This window comes from Cricetulus griseus, chromosome 5, assembly GCF_003668045.3.
Source record: "Cricetulus griseus strain 17A/GY chromosome 5, alternate assembly CriGri-PICRH-1.0, whole genome shotgun sequence".
In the NCBI taxonomy this organism is placed as follows: domain Eukaryota; kingdom Metazoa; phylum Chordata; class Mammalia; order Rodentia; family Cricetidae; genus Cricetulus; species Cricetulus griseus.
The window spans coordinates 100,211,909-100,233,418 of NC_048598.1; the positions used below are offsets into that span (position 1 = coordinate 100,211,909).

The 21,510-nt window shown below is 40.9% G+C and overlaps 1 pseudogene; it reads right to left on the bottom strand.

Annotated features, from left to right (window-relative positions):
* Window positions 1-17,797: 17,797 nt before the first annotated feature.
* The window catches only part of LOC100774002, a 38,174-nt pseudogene continuing 34,461 nt past the window's right edge, over window positions 17,798-21,510 (bottom strand).

Here is a 21,510-nt window from a genome sequence, read left to right on the forward strand (position 1 = left end):
CTGCTTTGCATTGAACTACTGCACTATATTCCTCTCTGGTGCTAGGATTAAAAGCATGCCATACTAAGTGCTGGGAATAAGGTGTGAACTCTGTTTCTCTTTTAGACTGATTCACTCTCATGTAGGCCAGGGTAGCCTTAAACTCACAGAGATTCATCTGCCTCTGTTTACTGAGTGAAGGGGTTAAAGGTGTGGACACCTTTATGTCCTTTATGGCTAGGTAGTGGCTTAGGTATGTGGCTAGCTAATGGCTTAGTGTGTGTGAGTGTGTGTGTGTGTGTGGCTAACTAGTGGCTTAGTTCTTAATTAGGTGTGTTGTTAACTAGTGGCTTAGCTCTGCATTCTGATCTTCAGGAAAACTTTATTTTTAGACTAGAAACAAAATATCACTACAAAGCCTATTTTTAGATATTAAAATGGATACACCAGTTTGCTTCATAGATGGATATCATTGGTATGACTTTTTTCAACACTTTGCCCTAAAATAATGACTGTCCTTGATCTTGAGTCTGTTTCTTCCATACAGCAGAAAGAATGACCAGGTTTTCTCATAGATTCTGTTAATCTGTGACTTTATCTATTGGAAAATTAAGAACATTAGTATCAAGATTTATCAATGTCCAATTATTGTTAATTCCTGTTATGTTTCTAATGGTGGTTTGGTTGTTTAGTTCTTAGTGGTGTGCATATGTGTGTGTCTATGTTTCTGTCCTTTTTTCTTTGAGTTATTTGTCTGAGAAAAATCATTCCCTATGATTTCATGGGTACTGTTATGTCGTGACCCAGCATGTCTTAACCTTAATCCATGAGGTTCTGCCTGAGTGGGGGTGTGTGGACCTGGAAGTGAAAGACTTAAAAATTAGCAAAGAAATATAACCCAGAAACTGACCAAGGCTACTACTATGACTTAGTGCCTGGAATTTACCAGCCACCAGCAATTACTCCCTTACAAGGCCATAAGATAACTGGGTACCAAGAATTCCCAGATGGCCACCCTCCCCGAGGGGCTCATGAAGGAAACAGATTGATGCACTGGCCAATGTGTCAATAATTAACAATTAAGGGTCCCTATGAAACAAAGAGATAGCTACCATTAGTTAGCACATCCTGAGGTCTGCAGGTTTTACAACTGGTGGTGTCAGGAGGCTTTCTGATTCCTAGGCCTCCCCTCAAGACAAAGGGCCTCCTAGGAACCCATGACTCATGGGTTCAACGGACAGAGAGTCGAGGCCCCTCCCTAAGCTAATGGTTTTTGCCTTTAAAAATGCCTGTGCCTGGGGGACAGTGCTGCTCTCTAGCCTGCATGCCGAGAGAGCCCGTTTGTACAAACGTCCACCTTTCATTAAAGCTTCTTGATGTTTGCATCAAGTTTCTGCCTTGTCATGGTGATTGGGGTGGCCACAGTCCTGGGAAAAGATTCTGGAGGCCTGAGCTTGGGGGGGGCGGTGGTCTTACAGAAGCTCCTAGCAACCCAGCAGCGATAAAGACCAAACACAGGCATCTTGTCATCTTCAGAGAGCTCTCAGTTCCATGTTGTAGAACTAGAGTCATTTCTTTATTAGTCATCTTTTCTGGTATCTCTTAACCATCCTGTCATGACCACGAGGGAACCATCTCTCCTTGTTCTCCTCTCTGTTCTGGTCGCTTGCCCCTAACTCCTGTCTTCACTGGTCATCTACACACCTCGAACCTCTGCCCAGGTGAGGGCCTATTCAGATTCTTAGGCCCACAGAGATTCAAATAAGAGGCATATTACCCTGAGGCCATGGTAAACAATAGTAGCCTTACTGGCATTAACAATACAATAGTGGGCCAGAGCTTTCCGGTGTTCCATGTTTTCTGAAGTTGGAGGCTGGGCCCTAAAATATTTCATAACAGAATTATTTGGTCCCCCACACTGTTAACCTCCATATTCCTTCATAGGTTTGAGTTTTCCCTTCATATTTGTTTGAAGTGTTGTATTTGTGGGTACATGTTTAGATTTGGCTTTATAATGTGACATATTATTTTTTCCATCTATGATGATTGAAAATTTTCCATAGTATACTAGTCAGGACTAGGATCTGTGCTTTCACAGAAACTGCAATAAATCTGTTCAGGGTTTTCTACCTTTTGGGGTTTTTATTGACTAGTCATTTGTAATTCTGACTAATGTTCTTTATATGGTACCTGAGTTGTTTCACTTGCAACTTTTAATATCCATTTTTTGTTGTTCTGTGTATTTATTGCTCTGGTTATTTTATATCTAGGAGCTTTCTTTCTTGCTATAACCTATTTAATGTTCTGCATATTTCTTGTTCCTTTATAGGTATCTTATTATTCAGGTTAAGAGATATTCTTTTATCATTTGGCTGAAAATACTATCTGAGACTAGGAGCAGGAATATTTCCTTCCTCAAATTCTATTATTTTTAGTTTTCTGACTGTTTTATTGCCAGAGGTTTTTAGATGTAAAATATTTATTGACAAATGTATCCATTTCTTTTATTGCTTTTTCAATGCCTGAGGTTTTTCTATCCCTGCTAATCTTTTGATGAGGTTGCCTTTGTAGTTCTCTGAGTTCCGCTGCAATGTTAGGACCCCCAAAATAACACACAAAGACTTATATTGAAGGGACCAGCTTCCCTTTTGGCAGCCATAATGGCCGAACACGTACTCCTATGACCTTGTCCTAGAAACTAGAAAGTCAGATGCCTGCCTCATGACAAGGAACCAATCAGAAGTTAGCTGGTGGCGCTATGCTTTACGACCAAGCACACAGCAATGACATAGAGAGCATAGCAACCATCCTGGGAGGGCCTATGGGCCATAACAACCAGTTGACCAATCAACACAGGGCAAGCCCTCCAAGCCTGGAGGCACACCAATCCTGAGCCTGTGCGTACCCCTAGACACTCCCCTTACGCTGCCCTATAAGATCTTTCGGGAGCCCCTAGGAGCCGTCTTTTGCGAGCCATCCTCCATGGCGGGTGGGTGAAAGACCCGAGCTAAATTGGGTTAGCTCGTTAAATTACAATAAAGCCTCGTGCAGTTTGCAGTAAGCTCTCGAATCCGCCTGGTGATGGGGGGACCGAGAACGTGGCCTGAGACCCCGGATACTTGAGTTTTCGGGGGTCTAACAATATTAGGTATAATGCTGCTGGACAACGACTAGGATTTCTTATCTGCTAGCTCAGTCTTTTTTTTTCTTTTTGTTTTACCCTCTCCCTCCCCCCACCACCAACCCTCCTCCCCGACTCTCAACCTACCCCCCACTCCATCCACCCACCAATCATCAGGCAGAGTAGGACCCTCAACAGGGGCTCTGCAAAGTCCACCAAATCTTCCTGTGCTGGTCCTGGGCCCTACCCCATGTGTCCAAGGCCAGAGTGTAACCCTTCACGTGGGATGGGCTCTCAAAGTCCCTTCTTGCACCAGGGAAAAATACTAATCCACTACCAGAGGCTCCCTGGAGTACAGAGGCCTCCTTATTGACATCCATGTTCAGGGGTCTGGATCAGTCTTGTACGGGCCTCCCAGACAGCATCTGGGATTGTTGTGCTCTCCCTTGTTCAGGCCAACTGTTCCTGTGGGTTTCTCCAACCTGGTACAGACCCCTTCAATCTTCATTCCTCCCTCTTTTCAACTAAATTCCAGATTTCAGCACAGTGTATATCTGTGGATGTCTGTCTCTGCTTCCATCAGCCACTGGATGAGGGCTCTAGGATGGCATAAAGAAAAGTCATCAATCTCATTTTAGGGGAAGGGCTTTTAGGTTATCCTCTCCACCATAACCTGGATTGTCAGATCGTGTCATCCTTGTAAGTCTCTGGAGATCTCCCTGGTTCCAGATCTCTTCACAGACCTATAGTGGCTCCCTCTGATATGGTGTCTCTCATTCTGCTCTCTCCCCTCTATTCTTTCCCCAACTCAATATTTCTGCTCCTCCATTTCCTCTCCTCTACTCCTCTTCTCTTGCTTATTGTAGCAGGTCCCTCTCCCCTAGCCTCATGCTCCCAATTAGATCAGGAGTTCATGCCACTTCCATTCCTGGGGACCATTTATCCCTTAGAGTCCTACATGTTTCCTAGTTTCTTTGGTGAAAGGATTATAGGCTGGTAATTGTTTGCTCTATGTCTAAAATTCATATATGAGTGAGTACATAACATGTTTGTCTTTTTGTGACTGGGTTGCATCACTCAGGATGGTTTCTTCTAGTTGCATCCATTTGCCTGCAAATTTCAAGATTCCAAAGTTTTTTTTCTGCTGAGAAGTATTCCATTGTATACATGTACCACATTTTCTCAATCCATTCTGCAGTTGAGAGGCATCTAGGTTGCTTCTCGTTTCTGTCTATTACAAACAATGCTTGCTGTGAACATGGTTGAACATATGTCCTTGTTGTATGAACATGCACTATTTGGGTATATACCCAAGAGAGGAATGGCTGGATCTTGAGGTAGACTGATTCCCATTTTTCTGAGCAACCGCCATACTGATTTCCAGAGTGGTCTTACAAGTTTGCACTCCCACCAGCAATGGAGGAGTGTTCCTTTTTCTCCACATCCTCTCCAGCATAGATTGTCATTGGTATTTTTGATTTTAGCCATTCTGACAGACGTGAGGTGGTATCTCAGAGTTGTTTTGAGTTGCATTTCTCTGATGGCCAAGGACTTTGAGTACTTTCTTAAGTGTCTTACAGCCATTTCAGATTCCTCTGCTGAGAATTCTCTATTTAGTTCTGCACCCCACTTTTTAATTTCATTGCTTGATGTTTTGGTGGCTAGCTTCTTGAGTTTCTTGTATATTTTGGAAATCAGTCCTCTGTCAGATGTGGGATTGGTGAAGATCTTTTCCCATTCTGTGGATGGTCGTTTTATCCTACTGACTGTTTCCTTTGCCTTGCAGAAGCTTCTCAGTTTCAGGAGGTCCCATTTATTAATTGCAGACCTCAGTGTCTGTGCTACTGGCATAATGTTCAGGAATCAGTCTCCTGTGCCAATTTGTTCAAGGGTAATTCCCACTTTCTCTTGTAGAAGATTCAGTGTGGCTGGATTTATGGTGAGATCTTTGATCCATTTGCACTTAAGTTTTGTGCATGGTGACAGGTATGGATCTGCAATCTTCTGCATATCCGAATCCAATTGTGCTAGCACCATTTGTTGAAGATGCTATCTTTTTTCTATTGTATAGATTTAGCACCTTTGTCAAAAATAAGGTGTTGTAGTTGCATGGGTTAATATCAGGGTTTTCAATTCGATTCCATTGGTCTATCTGTCTATTTTTGTGTCAATACCAAGCTGTTTTCAGAACTATGCCTCTATAGTAGAGCTTGAAGTCAGGGATGATGATGCCTCCAGAAGATCCTTTATTGTAAAGAGTTGTTTTAGCTATCCTGGGTTTTTTATTTTTCCATATAAAGTTGAGTATTGTTCTTTCAATGTCTGTTGAAAAACTGTGTTGGGGTTTTGATGGGGATTGTGTTGAATCTGTAGATTGCTTTTGGCAAGATTGCCAATTTTACTATGTTAATTCTACCTATCCAAGAGCATGGCAGATCTTTCCATTTTGTTGTATCTTCTTGAATTTCTTTCCTTTAAGTCTCCAAGTTCTTGTTGTACAGGTCTTTCACTTTTTTGGTTAGTGTTACCCCAAGATATTTTATGTTGCTTGTGGATACTGTGAAAGGTGATGTTTCCCTGATTTCTTTCTCATTGCATTTATCATCTGTATATAGTAGGGCTGCTGATTTTTTTTAGTTACTTTTGTATCCTGCTACCTTGGTCCCCTGGTAGAGTTTTTTGGGTCACTAATGTAGACTATCATGTCCTCTGCAAATAGTGAAAGTTTGACTTCTTCCTTTCCAATTTGTATCTCTTTGATCCCCTTTTCTTGTCTTATTGCTCCAGCGAGAACTTCAAGTACAATATTGAAGAAATATGGAGAGAGTGGACAGCCTTGTCTTGTTCCTGATTTTAGAGAAAACGTTTTGAGTTTCTCTCCATTTAGTTTGATGTTGGCTATTGGTTTGGTGTATATTGCGTTTATTATGTTTAGATATGCTCCTGTTATTCCTGTTCTCTCCAAGATCTTTGTCATGAAGGGATGTTGGATTTTTTCAAAGGGTTTTTCAGCATCTAGTGAGAAAATCATGTGGTTTTTCTTTTTCAGTTTGTTTATATGGTAGATTACATTGATGGATTTTTGTATGTCAAACCATCCTTGCATCCCTGGGATGAAGCCTACTTGATCATGGTGGATGATTTTTCTGATATGCTCTTGGATTCGATTCGCCAATATTTTATTGAGTATGTTAGCATCGATGTTCATGAGGGATATTGGTTTGTAGTTCTCTTTCTTAGTCATATCTTTGTGTGGCTTGGTATCAAAGTTATTGTAGCCTGGTAGAAAGAGTTTGGCAATATCCCATCTGCTTCTATTGTGCGGGACAGTTTGAGGAGTACTGGAATTAGCTCTTGTTTGAATTTCTGGTAGAATTCTGCAGTGAAGCCATCTGGCCCTGGGCTTTTTTTGGTTGGGAGGCTTTGGATGACTGCTTCTACTTCATTCAGGGTTATAGATCGATTTAAACTGCTTTCTGACCTTGGTTTAATTTTGGTAAGTGATATTTATCCAGAAAACTGTCCATTTCCTTTAGATTTTCAAATTTTGTTGAGTACAGGTTTTCAAAATATGACCTGAAGATTCTCTGGATTTCCTCGGTGTCCGTTGTTATATCCCCCTTTTCATTTCTGATTTGTTAATTAGCATGCTCTCACCCTCTGCCTTTTGGTTAGTTTGGCTAGAGGTTTGTCTATCTTGTTGATCTTCTCAAAGAACCAACTCTTTGTTTCATTGATTCTTTGTACTGTTTTCCTAGATTCTACTTTATTGATTTCGGCCCTCAAGTTGATTATTTCCTGGCGTCTACTCCTCCTTGGTGAGCTTGCTTCTTTTTGCTCCAATGCTTTCAATTGTTCTGTCAATTCTCTAATGTGACTTTCCTCCAGTTTCTTCATGTGGGCACTTAGTGCTATGAACTTCCCTCTTAGCACTGCTTTCAGAGTGTCCCATAAGTTTGGGTATCTTGTGTCTACATTCTCATTAAATTCTAGGAAGTCTTTAATTTCTTTTTTTTTTTCTTCTTCAACCCAGGAATGGTGCAATTGGGTGTTATTCAATTTCACGAATATGTACGTTTTCTGCAATTCGCATTGCTGTTGAATTCTAGCTTCAATGCCTGGTGGTCTGATTAGATACAGGGGGGATTTCAATTCTTTTGTAACTGTGGACATTTTCTTTGCTGCCAACTATGTGGTCAATTTTAGAGAAGGTTCCATGTGGCGCTGAGAAGAAGGTATATTATTTTGTGTTTGGATGGAATGTTCTATAGATAGCTGTTAAACCCAGTTGAGTCATAACTTCTGTCAGATTCTTTGTTTCTTTGTTAAATTTCTGTCTGGCTGTCCTGTCTAGTGGTGTAAGGGGAGTGTTGAAGTCTCCTATTATAAGTGTGTGTGGTTTTATGTGTGGTTTGAGCTTTAGTAATGTTTCTTTTACAAATGTGGGTGCCTTTGTATTTGGGGCATAGATGTTCAGGATTGAGACTTCATCTTGATGGACTTTTCCTGTGATGAGTATGAAATGCCCTTCTTCATCTCTTTTGATTGATTTTAATTTGAAGTCTAATTTGTTAGATATTAGGATTGCTACACCAGCTTGTTTCTTGGGCCCATTTGATTGGAAAATCTTTTCCCATCCTTTTACTCTGAGGTATCGCCTGTCTTTGAAGTTGAGGTGTGTTTCTTGTAAACAGCAGAAAGATGGATTCTGTCTTTGTATCCATTCTGTTAGCCTATATCTTTTAATGGGTAAGTTAATACCATTGACATTTAGGGATATTAATGTCCACTGTTTGTTGGTTCTTATTTGTTTTGGATTTATTGTTGGTGGTGTCATTGTGTGTGGATTTCGCCCTCCTGTTTCTTTTGTGTTTGGTAAAATTAGATTATCTATTGCCAGTGTTTTTGTGAGTGTAGTTATGTTCGTAGGGTTGGAGTTTTCCTTCCAGAACCTTCTGTAGTGCTGGTTTGTGGATATGTATTGTTCAAATTTTTTTTGTCACGGAATATCTTGTTTCCTCCATCTATAGTGATTGAAAGTTTTGCTGGGTACAGTAGTCTGGGTTGACATCCATGCTCCCTTAGTGCTTGTAGGGTATTTATCCAAGACCTTCTGGCTTTCAGAGTTTCCACTGAGAAGTCGGGTGTGATTCTGATTGGTTTGCCTTTATATGTTACTTGGCCTTTTTCCTTTACTGTTCTTAATATTTTCTCTTTATTCTGTAGATTTGGTGTTTTGATTATCATGTGTCAGGGGGACTTCTTTTTGTGGTCCAGTCTGTTTGGTGTCCTGTAAGCTTCTTGTACTTTCATAGGCATATCCTTTTGTAGGTTGGGGAAGTTTTCTTCTATGATTTTGTTGAATATGTTTTCTGTACCTTTGAGCAGTGTTTCTTCACCTTCTTCTATACCTATTATTCTTAGGTTTGGTCTTTTCATGGTGTCCCATATTTCCTGGATATTTTGTGTTAGGGAAATGTTGGACTTGAGATTGTCTTTGGTCGATGAATGTATATCTTCTAACGAGTCTTCAATCGCTGAGTTTCTCTCTTACATCTCTTGAATTCTATTAGTTATACTCACATCTTTAGTTCCTAATCATTTATCCAGCCTTTCCATTTCCAGCATCACCTCATTCTGTGTTTTCTTTATTGTGTCTATTTCAGTTTTCATGCTTTGAATTGTTTCAAGGGCTTCCTTCACTTGTTTGGTTGTTTTTTCTTGGGTTTCTTTAGATTCTTTAAGAGATTTGTTTATTTCTTAAATTTTTTGGTTTGTCTTTTCCTCCATCTCATGTTATTTTTTGCTTGTTTTTTCTTCTATTTCTTTAAGGGATTTTCTTGTTTCCTCTTTAAAGGTCTCTATCATCTGCTCGAGATAATTTTTGAGGTCCATCTCTTCTTCCTGCTCTGTGTTGGGCTTTTCAGACTTGCTGAAGTGGAGTCCCTAGATTCTGGTGGTGTCATATTGGTCTTTCTTTTGTTGAGTGAGTTCTTATTCTGTCTTCTTCCCATATCTTCTTCCAGTGGGTGCAGGTGGGTTCTCTCTGTCTCCTGTTGTGACCCAGTGGTGTGTGTGTCTTACCCATGTTTAATTAATTTTTATTTTAATTAAAAACAGTCAGGTTTACAAATCAATCCCAGTTTCCTCTCCCTTCCATCCTCCCATTCTCCTTATCATCTCCACATCCCACCCATATCTATTCCCCAGGGAGGGTGAGGCCTCCCATGGGGGAATCATTGAAGTCTGTCACATTATTTGGTGCAGTACCAAGGCCCTCTCCCCTGTATCTAGGCTGAGAGAGTATCCCTCCATAGGGAATGGGCTCCAAAAAGCCGGTTCATGTACTAGGGATAAATACTGGTTCCACTGCCAGTGGCCCCATAGATTGCCCAAGCACCCAACTGACACTACATTCAGGGGGCCTGGTTTCGTCTTATGCAGGTTTCCCCTGCTGTCAGTCTGGAGTCCTTGGGCTCCCACTTGCTCAGGTCAGCTGTTGCTGTGGGTTTCCCCAGCATGGTTTTGACCCCTTTGTGATGGGGAATGTCACTCTGTGTGTATGTTTGTCTTATTGGCTGATAAATAAAGTACAGTTGGCCAATAGGAAAACAAGATAGGTGGGACTAGTAGTCAAGGAGGATTCTGGGAAATGTAGTAGAGATCCAGGCATGAAGTGACATAGCAGGCAGACTCAGATATAAGCAGGGAGAAGAAGAAAATGGTCCTCTTTCTCTTGATCTTCCTCCTCCTCTCTGTGCAATCGCCATGTGAACAACCAGGAAGACAGGACACATTCTGCCTGCCTCCTCCTCAAGATAAGTTTTTTATTATGGCTGATAATTAAGACTGAGCTAGCAGATAGGAAATCCTAGGCATTGGACAAGCAGCATTTGAAACGAATATAAGACTCTGTGTGCTATTCTGGGTGTCCACGTGTTGGCGGGGCTTGGGCGGATGGTGTAACGATTTAGCGTTACAACTTTGCTCATCACTGCTCCCTCTCCACAACCAGGAGTTCAGCTCAGTGTTAAGCAGTGAATCTCTGCTTCTGCTTCCATCAGTTACTGGATGAAGGCTCTAGGATGGCATTTAAGGTAGTCATCAATCTCATTATAGGGGAAGGGCATTTAAGGTAACCTCTCCATTATTGCTTAGATTCTTAGTTGGGGTCGTCCTTTTAGATTCCTGGAATTACACTAGTTTCAGGTTTCTGGTAGCCTCCCTTGGTTGTAGTGGGACCAAGGCTGTATCTCTTACTTTTTGGCTTTATCTTCAGCCCTTCATCTTCTGTTCATTTGCCTTGTTCAACTTCAATATGATAGGTTTTGTTTCATCATACTATATTTTGTTATAGCCAGTTGTTATCCTTTTGAGGCCTGTTCTTTTCTAATGAGACAGAGAGAGAAATGAAGTGGGTCTAGGTTAGATGAATATGGAAGAGAAGTGGACAGTAAAACTGTAATCAAGATATTTTCTATAAAAAGGAGTCTACTTTTGTTTATTTTTGTAGGAGCATAAACATTTATTGTTTTATTTTAAAACAGTCTTTTCTCATTTCACATACCACTCCCCTCCTATTGCTCCTCCCACCTTCAACCCACCCCAACCCCCATCCTCTCCTCAGAGAGGGTAAGGCTTCCCATTGGGAGTCACCAAAGTCTGGCACACCACTTTGAGGCAGGACCAAGGACCACCCCCCCCATATCTAGGTTGAACAAGGTATCCCTCCAAAGAGAATTAGCTCCAAAACCCAGTTCAAGAACAAGTGATAAATCCTGGTCCCACTGCCATTGGTCCCACAGACTGCCCAAGCCATACAACTGTCACTCACATTCAGAATGCCTACCTTGGTTCTAGGCAGGTTCCCCTGCTGTCAGTCTGAAGTCCGTGAGCTCCCACTAGCTCAATCAGCTGTTTCTGTGGGTATGATCCCTTTGCTCATAATATCAATATTCCCTCTCTTCAATTGGATCATGGGAACTGGGACCAATGTTTAGCTGTGGATCTTTGCATATAATTCCATCAGTTGCTGGATGAAGCTTCTATGGTGATAATTAAGGTAGCCATCAACCTGATAACACAGGAAGGTCAGTTCAATCACCCTCTCCACTATTGCTTGTGGTCTTGACTGGAGTCATCTTTGTGGATTCCTGGCTATTTCCCTATTGCCGGCTTTCTCATTGGCTCCATAATAGCTCCCTCAATCAAGATATCTCTTTCCCTGCTCTCATTCTGTGTCCTTTCATCTCAATCATCAAATTTCCTCATGTTCTTCTCCACTTCCCCCTCCCCCCCCACGTCTGCCCTCCCTTCTCCCCACACACAATACAAATTTTCTCAGGAGATCCTTCTACTTCCCTTTAGCAGGGGCTAAATGTATGTCTTTCTTATGGTCCTCCTTGCTACCTAGCTTTTCTGGGGTCACAGACTATATAGATTTTTTTACCCTTTGCTTTATATCTAATATCCACTTATGAGTGAGTACATACCATGTTTGTCTTTCTTGGTCTGGGTTACCTCACTCAGGATGGTTTTTCTAGTTCTATCCATTTCCCTGCCAATTTCAAGATGTCATTGTTATTTACTGCTGAGTTGTACTCCATCGTGTGTACTTACCTCATTTTCTTTATCCATTCTTTGGTTGAGGGTCATCTAGGCTGTTTCCAGGTTCTGGCTATTATGAATAATGCCGCTATGAACACAGTTGAGCAATTGTCCTTGTGGTATGGGTGTGAATCCTTTGGATATATGTCCAAGAATGGTATTGCTGGGTTTGATGTAGATGGATTCCCAATTTTCTGAGAAACTGCCAAAGTGGCTGTATAACTTTGCACTCCCACCAGTAATAGAGGAGTGTTCCCATTTCTCTGCATACTTTCCAGTATAAGCTTTCATCAGTGTTTTTGATCTTATCATTCTGAGGATTTTAGATTGTAGTAAAAGGAAAAGTGGCCAAAGGAGGGGACTATAAAAGAGATTAGGCAATATTTAAGAACAATACATGAATACTAAATAAATGAATCCATGAAGATTATACCTAACAAGAGCTTCCTTCACTGTGAACAGAATGAAATAATCCCTTAGATGTAGACAGTCTAAACTAGTGACGATTACTTAGAAAACTAGCAACAGTTGAGTCTAGATACAGAAACAGCTTCAAGGGAGATCCTATAAGAAGAACAAAAGAAGAAGGGAAGTTGAGAAAAAGGAAGGAACTAAGGGAGGGAGGGAAGGAGGGATGAAGGAATAGAAGAGGGAAGGGAGGGAAGGAAAGAGGGGTGGGAATTAAGGAAGAGAGGAAACATAGAAAGAAGGAAGGAAGGAAGGAAGGAAGGAAGGAAGGAAGGAAGGAGGGAAGGAAGAAGGAAGGGAGGAAAGGGATTACCTGAAGGTAGATCTGTTTTGCTTTGGAACTGTGGATGATCTTAAACTTCTGAAAGTCCTCGCAATGGTTAGAGCAATGGTTTTCAACAAGTGGCTTAACAGGGCTCACCTAAGACCATTTGAAATAATAGTAATTATATTATGATTCATAATAGTATCTAAATTACAGTTAAGAAATAGCAATGAAAATAATTTTATGATTGGGATTCATATAATCAGAGATTTTCCCTTCTAGTCCCTTCTGGGTCCTATTGGACCCATTTACTCTCCACCCACCAGGTCCCACAGCTGCTTAATAAAATAACCACTCAGAGAATTAATATGTATTTATAATTTTTATCCAATGGCTTAAGCTTCTCACTGGCTAGCTCTCTCTTCATTACTAACACATAACTATCAATCTATATATCTCCATGTGGCCCTATCTTACCAGAGAATGCCCAGTCATGCGATCTTCCTGGTAGCTACATGGCATCTGTCTGACTCCACCTGTGACCTTTCTCTATACCTGTTCAAATTTCCCACCTGGCTAAATCCTGCCTGTCCATTGAAAGAAACAGCTTTATTTATCAAACAATAAGATAAACATATATTCACAGCATACAGGACATCCCCCATCATATCCTCTTTTCTGTCGAAATAAAAAGAAAACTTTTAACTTTAGCATAGTGAAATTGTCTATAACAAAACAGTTATCAAGAAAGAAATATAGTTATCAAGATTTAGTCTACTAACATCTGACAAAATTTAAATGAAATATTTTATCATCTATCCTCTCTTTGTGAGTCTAAAGTTTTATATATAACTTGTCTTTTATCTTAACTAAGGAAAACTATAACCATAATTAATCTGTCTTCAACTACATCAAGTACCATAAACTCTAGAATTGACAGAGACATCTCACTGCCTGAAGAGTCACCCAAAGTTCCTCTGTAACGTTGGGGCAACCCACTTCAGTCCATAGGCCCAGAATGTCAGGAAGACTTTTTGATGAAGCAGGAACCTTGAAGGAACATGTGTCCCTTGGCAAGGTCAGCAGTCACTTTTCTTGTGACCTGCTTCTCCAGTTCAGACAGCATGCTGTCAAGCAGTCCAGGCAAGAGCAGTTTTTTGTTCAAATGACTACTCATATAACAACTTTCTTTGATGCCTGTCTTCCTCTCTGACATAATTGGTATTGTCAGGAGAAGTTGGGTCTCATTGTCATGAAAAACCCTAATAAACAATTTTAAATGCCATATTCTGTAGGTCTTTGAAAGATTTTGAAGAATACCATCCATTTGAAATATATCTCTGTATATCAAGAAAGCCTAACTAATATAACTATCAGTTTGGCTATTATAGGTAACTTCCTTAACATGTATTTAATTATACATTAAATTTTTAAATGAACTGTATAATTACAACATACATACACACACACACACACACACACACACACACACACACACACACACACACACACACATATATATATATATATATATATATATATATATATATATATCCTTAAATTTGTATCAATGAAGCAAAATCTATACCAATGCAATGCAAAGTATTCATTCCTATATCATAATCCCTTTTTTTTCTTTAGGAAGAGACTGTGATCATTAAGCATTCGTAACCCTCTCCATTAAAATAAAAACAAGCCAGGCGTTGGTGGCGTAGCCGGGCGATGGTGGTGCAGCCGGGCGATGGTGGTGCAAGCCTTTAATCCAAGCACTCGGGAGGCAGAGGCAGGCAGATCTCTGTGAGTTCGAGGACAGCCTGGTCTCCAGAGCGAGTGCCAGGATAGGCTCCAAAGCTACACAGAGAAACCCTGTGTCGAAAAAAACCAAAATAAAATAAAATAAAACATTTATAAACCATATTTGGTAATTTGGTCATAGTACTCTCCAAACTGCTTCCTGCTGTTTAGGGACACTGTCAATTCCAAGGGGATCCTGAGAAACCCATAATCCTGTCCAAACCCTGGCTGTAGTGGTCTATGAGGCTGCATTGTCTCAGCTGTTTTGGATGTTGGATCTCCTAGGCCACTGCTTTAGGGGGTATTGTTTGATTAAATCATATTATTCTGGAAGGAATCCACAGCTTTTCATCTTATGTGGAAACAAAAGCAGAAACTCTTTTCTAAAGTAACATGTCCTTAGACTTAAATTTTGAAGTCAAGGCATTTTCAAAATATAGAGGTTATATTAATATAGCAGCATTTATAATCATATGTCTCCTTCCTCAGCAGCCAAACAATTCAATGACAGCACAATAATATACATTCTCCAGACTCTCTGTGTATTGTTCATCTTTATGTGGATTTTTATTACTATATTTCATTTAATTTTATTTTTTTGTTTTCAAGACAGGGATTCTCTGTGTAACCCTGGCTTTCAGGAAACTCACTCGGTAGACCAGACTGACCTTGAAATCACAGATCCGCCTTCCTCTGCCTACAGAGTGCTGGATTAAAGCCCTGCGCCACATGCCCAGTTACTCTACTTCGTTTTTGAGGACTTCCTCTATCCTTTGTCTTTTCCAAAGCCTACATATTTTTTAACTCATTGTAAACTGTTCAGGGGGGTTGTTGTTATTGTTTGGGTTTTTCTAACTGACTATTTCTTTACTCTACATCTCTATCTTTTTCTGACCAGGTAAGTCATTATTCAGCTAGGCTGCATGGCTAGGATTAAAGCTGTGGCTATGGTGGCTGGCCATGTTCCATTCCTTTCCCTCCTGAGAGTCTAGTTTCATGGCAGAGGTCTTGGAAGGAGCCAAGTTTATTGACATAAATTGGCCGAATTCCTCAGACCATGCCATCATCAAGAAGCACACTGCCATTTTGGTGTTGGGTAGCATTGCCTCTTTAAAGAGCCTTGCAGTTTTTGCAGCCAGCACTGAGTCAGGAAGCCTCTCTTAAAGGATCCAACCCTCTGCTTGCCTCTAGATAACAGAGGCCACCTGAAAAATACTGCTACCAAGAAGCCATGCTTGATTCTGTCCTTTTGTGTTTAGAATCCATTTTAAAGCATTTGTCGGGTTATCCATGAAACATGGACACATTGGTGCCACATGTAGAGGGGACTTTGTGTCGTGCCTGGTCCCTTAGCTGTTTAGTCCCAAATAAACACACAGAGGCTTATATTAATTATAAGCTGTATGGACTATTGCTTGGGGTTCTTATTGACTAGCTCTTTTAATTATAAATCCATCAATAATCATCTATATATATCCATGTGGCCTTATCTTACTGGAGAATGCCCAACCATCCTAACCTCCCAGTAGCTACATGGTGTCTGTCCAACTCTGCCTACTACCTTTCTCTACCCCTGCCTGTCCTTTAGCTGAAACAGCTTTATTCATTAACCAATAAAAGTAACATATATTGACAACTTACAGAGCAGCCCCCTTCAGATTCATCACAACATGAGGGATTTTTTAAAGGGTCACAGAATTAAGAAGGTTAAGAACCACATATTCAGAGTTACCATACAAAATTTATGTAACTGATGCAATTGTGGAATCAAAGACTGATCTGGATGAGTTTAGGCAAGTAGTCTGCCAAGTGAATTAAACGCCAAGTCTCTGAAAAATTTTCAAAGATAAAGAATCATGTGTGATACAAATTAGGCTTAATGTTAAAGCACATAGTTTGCATGCCAAGACTCACAGTTTAATCCCAGAACTGTAATTTGTAAACAGTGTCTACAAACAGATTTCACTTTAAGGTACATGACACCTACACGTAAAGGGATAGACAAATAGTTTTATAAACCACCAAGAGAACATCAAATGTTCCCTCAACTTCTATCTAACCATCACTTATGTAAATACTGTTCCAGACACATGAAATATAATTCCTGATGAACTAAGTTGAATCTGGAAGAAAAGACAAAGCTAACAATTAAACAGCAGCCAGGACATAAGAAAAAACGGTGACCCTGTAGTTTTCAGTTTGATAATTCTGAGGGACACTGTGGAAATAAAACTCTTCTTGTGCACGATAGAGTTCCAGAAAGACTGAAATGAGGTGAAAAGAACTGTGTTGAACGTGGACAGCATAATCCCGTGCTTATATACCATTAGAAATAAAGGAGGAAAGCTACCTGAGTGCCAGAATGCGCCTTTGAGGGAAGACACGACGTTAACTCCTACATCACATTCTCACCATTATGCTTTGCCAGCGGGATGGAATTTTTCTTAAAACTCGAATCCTAAGGAAACTCTTCCATGAATTGATATTTTGCTCATTTTGTCAGAGGAATAACAAAAGCTATTCATCCTGAAATTTAGATCTGAGGTGTCAGACTGCTTTGAGAATGCAATTGATGACACTGTTTTTGAATTTTTGATCTGCTTTACAGAAGGTATATGGAAGAGAGAGGACTAGGCGCCTGAGATGCTTCAGAACGTGGTGAGAAGAGACAAAGGGAACTTTGTTTGGGGTTCTGGAGGATCAGAATGTGGAGAGAATACTTAAGAGTGTAGCAGCAGTGCCAGGGTCATGACAGAGGAAGAAGGATATTATTGGTGAATATGATAACACCACACACTCTACATACTTTGAAGCAATGGCACTGGATTAGCCCATGTGAGACTGACTTCAAAGTTAAAGGACTGTTTGTTTAGTAGGAGAAATTAGAATACAGGATCACATTTAGCCAGGTTATACTTTCTACTGGCTGCTCTTCAGGACTATATTGAAAATGAGGAAAACATGGTAGAAGAAAGAATTGAAATGTGAAACTTTCTGATGAATACTGTGTCATGAAGCTTCAGTTTGTCTGCAACACATCACATCTGAAAGGATCAGAAAGTAACACCATCACATAGATACTGCATGGTCAGCATTTTGAATGTAGCAAAGGTCCTCTAAAGGAAGACACCACTCCTCTAAGTTACTAATATGTAAATCAGAAATAATAATAAAGACAAAAGCCTCAGAAGAGTAAATATATAGTTTGGTACATAAAGAGTCATGGCTCCAAAATTTAACCAATTTCAAGAGCAAAACAATGAGTTTATGTTAGTGAAAACAATGAGAACTCATTCAATCACATCTCAAAGTATGAAGCTTTCAAGAGATTTATTAAACATGTTTATTTATTTTGGACAGTGGACATATACTAGTTAAGACTCAGAAAATTTTCTCTTTAATTCCACCATGTGGTTCTAGGGAATCAAGCTCAGAATGGTACATTTGGTGGGAAGAAGCTGTACCTACAGGTTCATATTTAGAACACATGGTATAATCTTAAATGTGACTGGTATAGTTGGAAAGAACTACCACAATTCAGTTTAATTCAAGGATCATGCGGATTAAGTTTTAAGTAAATTTTTGCTCCTGCCATCTCTTTTGTCCCTGACGTGATGAACTGAGTTTCTCTCTGGCTTCAACAAAATAATGTAGCACTTAGGGGCAAAGATCAGACATAGAATGCCTGCACTGGAAGCCAAGATAGAGAAGACTTCCATAGATAACATGACCTTCCCCTTGGTGCTGTGGTACACAGGGAGGAAAGTGACCCACACACTGCAGAAAACAAGCATGCTAAAAGACAGGAACTTGGCTTCATTAAATGTGTCAGGCAGGTTCCTGTACAAGAAAGCCATGAGGTAGCTGCTAAAGGCCATGACTCCCAGGTATGCCAGACTGCAGTAGAAGGCAATGGCTGAGCCCTTGTTGCAGAGAATGATGATGTGTCCATGTTCAGAATGAGCATCCATGTCAATGAATGGAGGAGATGTTCCCAGCCATATTGCAGAGAGAAGTACTTGTGTCAGGGTACAAATGGGAATGATGAAATTAGGGGCCTGTGATATCAGTAGCCACCTTGTCCTTCTCCCTGGAGCAGTAATGTGGAATGCCATAACTACAGTGATGGTTTTGGCCAACACGGTGGAGAGAACTACAGTAAAGAGAAGCCCAAATGCATTCTGCTGCAGGATACAGGTTGCTGTGTTGGGAAGGTCAATGAACAGCAAGGGGCAGAGGAAACAGAGCATGAGAGTGAAGAGCAGGATGTAACTGAGAGATCTATTATTGGCCCTGACAATTGGAGTGTCTCGGTGGTTTACAAAGACCCCAATAACAACAGCTGTGAGTGCAGAGAATCCCAGGGACACGAGTGTGAGTCCCTTCCCCAAGGGATCATCATAAGCCAGAAAGGTCACAGTTTTCTGCAGGCAGTGTCTCTTCTCTGCATTTACATAATGAGTTTCCGGACACTTGATACATTGATCCATACCTGGTAGAAATGGAGTTTATGATGAATGCATGCTCAAATTTTCTCTTTATCCTAACACTTCACAGTACCATCTCATTGGGTTGCTACCACAACCATATTCCTTGTTATTTTAGTCAAAAATAAATGAGTATGCTAAGGTGAATCATCCCACAATTTAGAGTTTCTATCTCTTTTAAAAAGCTTCAAGAAAAACAGTAACTTGGGGGATAAAGGAAATTCTTCACATTACAGCTCAAAGTAGCATAAGCGGTCAAGAACTGGGGCTGTGCCCATGGTGGTGAGATGTCTCCTGACCAGCCTCTAGTGTCCTGCTCAACCTGTTTTGCTACACAGCTCAGAATAACATTCTCAGGTGATTCTAGAAGACCACACAGTGTGGTCGTCCAGCCCACAGCAATCATTAATCAAAAATATGTACAAGAAACTTCCCTAGAGGCCATTATCAGAGGCATTTCCTTAATTGTTAAATAATCAAGCTTTTGCCAAGTCGATAAAGATAATGCCCAGGACACCACATCTGATAAGTCCATTTCTTTTAGCTATATGTTAAACTATTCTAAAGGTTTCCTCTGTTCTTACTGAATTTTTTGTTTATATTTTGTAGTATTGTTAAAATTTACATTTTAATCATCAGAATACCAAATTATACTGCCAAACTTAATCCAGTCCTTACATACTTCTCAAAAATATTTCTTATCTTCCAGTAGATCGTGGAAAATCAATTTTAATAATAGTATTGTACTTTAAATTTCTCGTTAATGATGGTGGTCACAAACATAAGACACACACTTTTTTTTAATTCTTTTTTTTCTTTTTATTCTTATTATTATTATTAATTCAAGTTAGGGAACAGGCTTGTTTCACATGTAATTCCCCTCTCCCTCTCCCTCCCCTCACCCCCATTCCTTCTCCCCCACCTCCAACCTACCCCCACCCCATCCACCCACCACTCCCCAGGCAGGGTGGGGCCCAACCGGGCCTCCACCAAGTCCACCAAATCTTTCTGTGCTGGGCCTAGGCCCCTCCCCATGTGTCCAGAAACAGAGCCCATCCCTTCAAGTGGGATGGGCTCTCATAGTCCCCCACACACACACCAGGGCAAAACGCCAGTCCACCCCCGGAGGCTCCCAGGAATGCAGGGGCCTCCCCATTGGCATCCATGATTGGGGGGCTAGATTAGTCCCATACTGGCCTCCCAAAGAGCATCTGGGGTCGATATGCTTTCCCTTTTTCAGGCCAACTGTTTATGTGGGTTTCTCCAACCTGGTACAGACCCCTTTGTTCTTCATTCCTCCCTCTCTTCAACTAGGTTCCCGATTTCAGCTCAGTGTATTTCTGTGGATGTGTGTCTCTGCTTCCATCAGCCACTGGATGAGGACTCTAGGATAGCATAGAGAGTAGTCATCAATCTCATTCTAGGGGAAGGGCTTCTAGGCCATCCTCTCCTCCACTGCCCGGACTGTCAGATCGTGTCATCCTTGTAGGTCTCTGGAGATCTCCCTAGTTCTACATCTCTTCTCGGACCTATAGTGGCTCCCTCTGATATGGTATCTCTCATCCTGCTCTCTCTCCTCTATTCTTCCCCCAACTCAATATATCTGCTCCTCCATTTCTTCTCCTCTACTCTTATTCTTGTGCTCTTATTGTGGCAGCACCCACTCCCCTACCCTCATGCTCTCAATTAGCTCGGGAGTTCCTGCCACTTCCCGTTCCTGGGGACCATTTATCCCTTAGAGTCATTCATGATTTCTAGTTTCTTTGGGGAAGCAGATTATAGGCTGGTAAACCTTTGCTCTATGTCTAAAAATCATATATGAGTGAGTACATACCAAGTTTGTCTTTTTGTGATTGGGTTACCTCACTCAGGATGGTTTCTTCTAGTTCCATCCATTTGCCTGCGAATTTCAAGATTCCATTGCTTTTTTTCTGCTGAGTAGTACTCCATTGTATAAATGTACCACATTTTCTCTATCCATTCTTCAGTTGAGGGGCATCTAGGTTGCTTCTCGTTTCTGGCTATTACAAACAATGCTGCTATGAACATGGTTGAACATATGTCCTTGCTGCACAAACATGCACTATTTGGGTATATACCCAAGAGAGGAATGTCTGGATCTTGAGGTAGACTGATTCCCATTTTTCTGAGCAACCGCCATACTGCTTTCCAAAGTGGTCTTACAATTTCACACGCCCACCAGCAATGGAGGAGTGTTCCTTCTTCTCCGCATCCTCTCCAGCATAGGTTGTCATTGGTATTTTTGAATTTAGCCATTCTGACAGGTGTGAGGTGGTATCTCAGAGTTGTTTTGAGTTGCATTTCTCTGATGGCCAAGGATTTTGAGCACTTTCTTAAGTGTCTTTCAGCCATTTCAGATTCCTCTGTTGAAAAATCTCTGTTTAGTTCTGCACCCCACTTTTTAATTTCATTGTATGGTGTTTTGGTGGCTAGCTTCTTGAGCTCCTTGTATATTTTGGAAATCAGTCCTCTGTCAGATGTGGGGCTGGTGAAGATCTTTTCCCATTCTGTGGGTGGTCGTTTTGTCTTACTGACTGTGTCCTTTGCCTTACAGAAGCTTCTCAGTTTCAGGAGGTCCCATTTATTGATTGCAGACCTTAGTGTCTATGCTTCTGGCGTGATGTTCAGGAAGTGGTCTCCTGTGCCAATTTGTTCAAGGGTTATTCCCACTTTCTCTTCTAGAAGATTCAGTGTGGCTGGGTTTATGGAGAGATCTTTGATCCATTTGCACTTAAGTTTCGTGCATGGTGACAAGTATGGATCAATCT